The sequence below is a fragment of the Meleagris gallopavo genome, chromosome Z (assembly GCF_000146605.3).
Source record: "Meleagris gallopavo isolate NT-WF06-2002-E0010 breed Aviagen turkey brand Nicholas breeding stock chromosome Z, Turkey_5.1, whole genome shotgun sequence".
In the NCBI taxonomy this organism is placed as follows: Eukaryota; Metazoa; Chordata; class Aves; order Galliformes; family Phasianidae; genus Meleagris; species Meleagris gallopavo.
In genome coordinates this window covers 8,247,770-8,253,732 of record NC_015041.2, presented here as the reverse complement: position 1 = coordinate 8,253,732, position 5,963 = coordinate 8,247,770, and positions in this window count along the sequence as shown.

The following is a 5,963-nucleotide window of genomic DNA, read 5'->3' as shown; positions in this document are numbered from 1 at the left end:
GATACTTATTTCTGTCACATCGAGGTCTGGCTGGTCCATGGCTGGAGCTGGCATTGAGGAGAGGAAGCTGTAGTGGGGACAGAGGCCATGCAGTAATACTGTTAAGATGTGCATCTAAACCAGAAGCAAAATACTGCCCTCCAAGAACAGTCATTCAGAGTAAGCAGGATAAAAGCACTTAAGAAACGTTAAAAGGGACCTGCTTTGGTGTCTCAGAAGATGTGGTGTATTTTTTTTTCTTGGTGTTTTTTTTTGTTGGTTGGTTGGTTGTTTTTTTTTGTTCTCCTTGCTCCTTTGAAAGGAGAATGAAAATGGCAAAGTGGAAATGAGGAGTTTTCATTCTGAGCAGCAATTTCTCAGCCTTCTGACCAGCAATGAGCTGTAAGGAAACAGGTTATATGTACAGGAAGTATGTGTATACAGCCAGTCCTAGCTTAGTATTTGTTGTCTTCAGCCTTCCCAGGAGGTATGCTCCCCTCCAGAATCCCACTGCACTGGAAGTGCAGGCTGGGCTGGATGTTACTTTGGTGGGGATGGAGTCGGGGTGCAGTGGAGTTCACAGCAGGAGGCTGAGAGAGAGAGCTCCGAACGGGGAAAGCTGCTAGCATTCACCTTTTGAAACTGCTGCACTGTGGCTGGAAGCCAGCCTGCCACCCAGAAGGATGAGCTGGCCTGTAAAGCACAGTGCAGATGTTCCCCCCATGAGCTGCTCTGACACAGGAAATGCCAGAAGCTCCCAAAAGCAGCACTGCCTGCGAGTGCCTGGACATGTCAGCTAGTCACTGCGAGGTAGGCAGAGCGGGGGAAGGAACTGGTGGGTTAAGCATTTATATCCTCTTCACAAGCCCACATGTCAGTGCGCATTGCTCTGCATCTGAGTGCTGGGTTGGGTGCTCACAGCAGCTGCATGGGTGGAAACTCCCAGCCCCTCCCCTGCCCTCTTGCTCACATGCCTCTGCTTAGTGCTTGCTAACCTCTCACCATTCACTCTGATTTGCACTGCTCCCAGAAACAGCTGGTGGGCCTCTGGGCAAGTGGAGGAAGGCATTTGCATTGTCTCCATCTCTGGACTCGCACCCCAGAAGCTTCTGTGTTTGCTTTCAGTTTCTTTATTGGGTGCTGTGCCAGGAAGGTGCAAGTGAGCAAGAGTCACGTGCGGAGGCAAAAGTCCCATCCCTTCTGCTGAATCACCCCAGAAAAAGGTGCCTTGGGTCCAACAGGTGGGAGGGTTGTCCTTCTGTCTGTCCTGCTGTCGCTTCCTCCTAACACAAGTCATGATCTGGGGGTCCATAGTTTCAGAGCAGCCTGGCTCTTGCAGGATCAGTCCTGAAAGCCCTTAATTAAAATCTTAATTGCTCCAGACAGTGGCTCATTGCAGAGAAATACAGCAGAGATTAGACACAATGGGCTTAATCCATAAATGGATTAGCACATGGGACCTCATTTAACACTAAGCCATGTATGTTGGTGAAAAGTCAGATTTGGGTTTTCCCCAACCCAGATGTGTTTTGGAGACCAGGCTTTTTCTGAATCTGTTGAAGTGCCAGCAAAGGGGAATCCTGGCACAAAAAAAAAAGAACTTTGTGTTCTGGCGCATGGCTTATGTTTTAATTCTCATATCAGTAACATACAGGGCTGAGAGATCCAAAGAAGATAACTGACTTAGTTGCTGTCAAATTTACCTTCCTGCCTGAAAAGTTTTGCCTCGTTTGCCATTTCTGTCTTTGTATCTTTGCTGTTCTCCTGTTCTGTTAACCTTGCTCATCCTGACTGGGGGTCCATGTGCCTCTGCTGTGGTTATTCATGGACCGATCTAGATTTCCGCATTATGTCCGGCTTTCCCTCAGCCTGCTCTGCTCTGGGCCCTGCACACCCAAGGCCCTCAGCCGCTCTCACACTCCTTGCCCTGCAGAGCCTCACCACCATGACAGCCCTCCTTTGGGCGCCGTGTGACAGCTTTATGTCTGTATATTGTGGCACCCACCCTGCACCCGGTGCTGGAGGTGAGGCCGCCCAGCATAGAGGGGACAACCCCTCCCCTCACTGGATGGCAGTGCTGGGCCTGAGGCACCCAGGGTACGGTCAGCCAAGAAAGAAAACCCCTTCTGATGCCAGTAAGCACCCTCTCCCAAAACAAGGAGTTTCCCTTCCATCCGCACCATGTAAACCTTGCCTGGAAGCAAGTTTCCCAGCAGTCAGAGTATTTTCTGAACTTAGCCAATAACAGAATCAGAACCTTCTTGCCTTTCTGCTGATGATGCCATGTGTGTGGCCTCACCTCTCTGAATCAGTTTGATACTGCTGAGCAAACAGGCTCAGGAGTTCTACCATTTTCCCCTTCCTGGTGATGTGCCTTCCATGCCTTGCTGCTGCTCCAGCGCAGTGCTGGGGAAATCCTGACTGCTGTGGGGGAAAGGGACTGCCTCGGTTCCTCCTCCAGAGAGACATGGAGCAAACATGGCCTTGTTCTCCACCACAGCTCGGTCATGTCCCCTCGAGGAACACAGAGGAGAAGGAAACATGGCCATGAATCCATGCTACACAGTGGAGGTGTCTGTGTGCCCAGGTCAGATTCTGCAGCCTGGAGCCAAAGGGAGGAGAAACAAGGATGATAATGCAGGGAAACCCAAATGGCACAAAGCCATGTGATGGCAGCAATACTCGGGTTGCCACCAGCCCCAAGGCCTCTCCCCAGCTTTATCCAGTACTCTGAGAGGCTCATGGACAGCTGAGATTTGTATCACCAAGAGACAGTGCAGGGGAAGGGCAGGCAGTAGCTTTGGTACATTCATACCATTGTCCAGACAGCACTGGTGCACTCAGGCAAAGCCCCATGTTTGCAGCAATGTCAGACCTATTGCATGCTGGCTTCCTGCCACTTGCTTTTTGGAAAACCTTCTGGCCAAAAGCCAGCACACCGCATTCCACTGCTGCTCCATCCCTGCAAACACACATCATGACCTGGCACGGTCTCGTCCTGATGTGAAAGGAAAACAAGAAAATAAGTCACTTCCAGAGCGTATGCTAAAAGTACACATCAGTGTATGAATTGTTGCTTTCTGAATGACCTAGAATAACATCCAGGGGGAGTGTGCTCTCTGTTATCTGTTGTCTAGCAATTTGTTTATGAAATACCACTGGTGCATCCAGCCCCGCGCCGGCTGCTAACACGAAGTCGATTCTCGCCCAGCTGAGCACAGTGTAAACGTAATCCGGCGGCATGTGTAGGGTCAGGCACGGGGTGTTGGTGGCTGGTTGTGACACCAGGTGCTCGGGGTGAGTCAGAGCCCTGCAGACAGCAGCGCTGTGCTCAGCTGGGAGGTGGGGGCTTTGTGCCCCATAGGGGCAAGTTGCTGCATGGCACCATGCCTTTACTTTTTTGTCATTTTTTTTGTCATTTACCAGATTCAGAACCTTTGGTCAGAGTTTTATCCCTCTTTAGTGCTGGGAACATGTGTCCTGTGTGGCATCGTGGGCAGCATCTTGTGTTCTCCATGTCCTTGGACCTCAGCTTTGAGGAGGAAGGTCTGTGCCACCCCTTGCTATTCCCTCATGGTAAGCAGTGTGGAATTTCACCCCTTTCAGAGCTCTAGCATCAGACTTCAGAGAAATTAGAAATCTGGCCTTGGTGAAACACAGCATGTCCTTCTGCCTGTATCCAAAAACAAAATAAACTCCCAAAACTCAGCTTCAATGTTTGCCCTTCATTGGTGCCCGAAGATTCTCTGACATAAAGCTGCAAGTCTCTGGTGGTGGTAATAGTGCCCCTGGCATAAGCAGACTTCTAGAAAATACTAGAACAGGTGCCTCGATGTCTCATTTTGAAGTTCATGGGTACAGTTATGTGTTGTTATGTATTGTTCCTCTTAATGCTGCTCTTCCAGCATGAGTCTGCTGTTGCTTTGGTGTGTGCCCTCTGACTTGCACCTATTTGGAAGGAATTTATGTAATATGATTGCTCATTCACAACCCTCAGAAAAACCAAAGTTATAACAATGACTTGGGGTTTTTTTGCTAGCACTTCACATTTATTATCTCAATAAGAATTCAAGACATACATGCATGGGGCATATAGGGAAATAATCTGCCCTCAAGAAAAATAAACCCGTGTTGATACATCATATAATAGCAAATGCTCTGGGGAAGCAACAAAAGGAAATGTGGGGAGGACACTGCAGGCTCGTGTACTGGCACTGATCACCTGGATACAGATGTTTTCCTGAGCTCGCTGGATGCTAGCACTTGACAACCCTTGAAAAAACATAAAAACATTTCACAAAAAGCAAATAATCCTTACAGATCTAGGCAGAAAAACACTTGCACTGGTATTTCATGCAGATGCCCCCATCATAATGCATTTATGAGGACACCTTTTTATTATTATTTTTTATAACATTTGTGTGTGCTACAGCTTGAATTACAGCCCAGACCCCGTGAACGGTGTGCCTAATTTCCTGTAGAGTTTCAAAGCAGCATGCACGATGCAGAAGACCTTTATCCAAATACATTTCAGCTCCTGATATAAATGCTGTGTGCTCCTGAGCCAGGCACAGCCCGCGGGATGTCACCAGGCCATGCAGCACTGCTGTTTCTATTGATTGCGGGGCAGGCAACCTTGCTGAGCAGCACACTGGTGTTTAACCAAAACTCTTTGCATATATTTTATACCTGGAAAACTGGTGTCTGTAAATGTTGGTGAAACATGTTGCTTTCCTACACGAAGATGAATTACAGCTATTCCTGCTCCTGCTTAGTAGTCAGTGCCAAGGAGCAGCAGCCTCGCACAGCTGATTGTGGCAGAGCAAGTAAATCTGTGTCAGCTACGTCATGGCAGCTTTGCAAAGGCAGAGGCAGGAAAGCGAGCTGAAACACGCGGTATCAATAAAAACAGAAAATCACTACCAGGCAGGAAAAACTGAACTGGAATTCAGGAGGTGCAACTACACACACTTACGCAACACACATACAGTTGCATACCAAAGCAGAGCTCAGCTAGAGAAGCAAGCGCGTGGCCTCAGCTGACTTTCTGTGCTACATCTCCTGAAGGAGATGGGTATTCTGTGCGTCTCTGAACACTGTCTGAAGAGGTAGTGACAAATGTCAACAGCTATGGCCGTTTTATTTCTAGTGTGCACCCTTGAAAGAACACTGTTCAGGAGCAGAGGTGGCACATGTCTGAGCTGTGAGCTTAGTGCGGCTCCTCTGGAGCCAGCAAGGGGAACTCCATGTTACAGCAGCACATTGCCCCTCTCCGGGTGCTGCGGCAGCTCCATCTTTCCGGAAACAAAATGAGGGTGCCATGAAACGAAAGAGAAAGTACAAGTACAAGGGAAGGATCTTCCCTTAAAGAACTACTGAAGATTGCGGCTGCTTTCCTATACTGACTGTAACAATCCGTTTTATGATTTCTTCAAAGAGAGGCAGCTGCCTTCTTTGAAGAAATGACAATCTGAAGAAAATTCAAGTTTTGACTCAGATTCAACTTTGTGGTCTATTGATGAGTTATTGTGCTACTTAGAAAAACTCACAGTGGTGTTGTATTGTCATCAATAACTTCTTTTCAGTGTTGGAAGAAACCTTCCGCCCAATGCACATACCTCAATATCAGTATTTGTATAATACACATTCATATCACTTATTTAATGATTACTACATTATGCTCCCCTCTCTAATGTGAGAAGTACTTCCTATACAACCAGAAAACGTAATGCTTTCTTCTGGTTAATATGAAGTATTTCCATCATGTTTTGAGCATTTGTTCGTACTACTCTTTGAGCCTAAAAAAGTGGCATTCACTTAACAGTTCTGTGAAATACTCCTCTCATACAAGGGGGCTACACATATTTATATTTTAAATTTTATATATATGTAATATATATATGCAAATATATACATATATATAATATATAGACTAGAACTATGCAACATCACGTTAATTCACAGAATTGCAATTTTTTTTTTTT